The 506-nt window shown below is 38.1% G+C and overlaps 1 protein-coding gene across 1 annotated transcript in view; it reads left to right on the top strand.

Moving 5' to 3' along the window:
- The window catches only part of Rell1 (RELT like 1), a 61,952-nt gene that overhangs the window by 4,306 nt on the left and 57,140 nt on the right, over nt 1-506 (top strand). The window lies entirely within an intron of this gene.

Here is a 506-nt window from a genome sequence, read left to right as displayed (position 1 = left end):
AGTGCTCTAGTAGTTTGGAAAAATTCCTCCCAAAGACTTAGAGTCTGTGTGGGAAGAGGGAGGGAATTATCCTTGATCTCTTACCCAGAGGCACTTGCCACAGTTAGCATATTATCCTGCCTGGTCTTTCTACCTGCATCTTGAACTTGGATAGATCATAATGCAATGCTGTTAATGCAATGCTGTTTTACTGTACTCTGCCCCTTTTTACCTTTTGTTGTGTGGAAGGTTTCTCAACTTCCTGTGCACTGAAAAAAATGTCTGTGCAGTGTTCCATGATGTATTATCACTGTGTTTTCCTTTGTGGTGACCCCCCCTTTCAGGAGGTTGCAGTTTTAATTGTTTTAAAGTGAGATTTAAAACCCATTGTTTCACTGAACACCTTTGTCCATAATGCTTTGTCTAATCTTTGATTACATTGGACACTGTGTTTCTGAAAAAGGAGTTTGCAAGCCAATGATGTTCTTTTTTTTTTTTTTTTTTTTGGTTTTTTTAAAAAAGGGTTC

Source organism: Nannospalax galili, unplaced genomic scaffold (assembly GCF_000622305.1).
Source record: "Nannospalax galili isolate Female #2095 unplaced genomic scaffold, S.galili_v1.0 scaffold236, whole genome shotgun sequence".
Classification (NCBI taxonomy): domain Eukaryota; kingdom Metazoa; phylum Chordata; class Mammalia; order Rodentia; family Spalacidae; genus Nannospalax; species Nannospalax galili.
The sequence above is the reverse complement of the archived record's forward strand: the minus strand, read 5'-3'. Positions and strand labels throughout refer to the sequence as shown.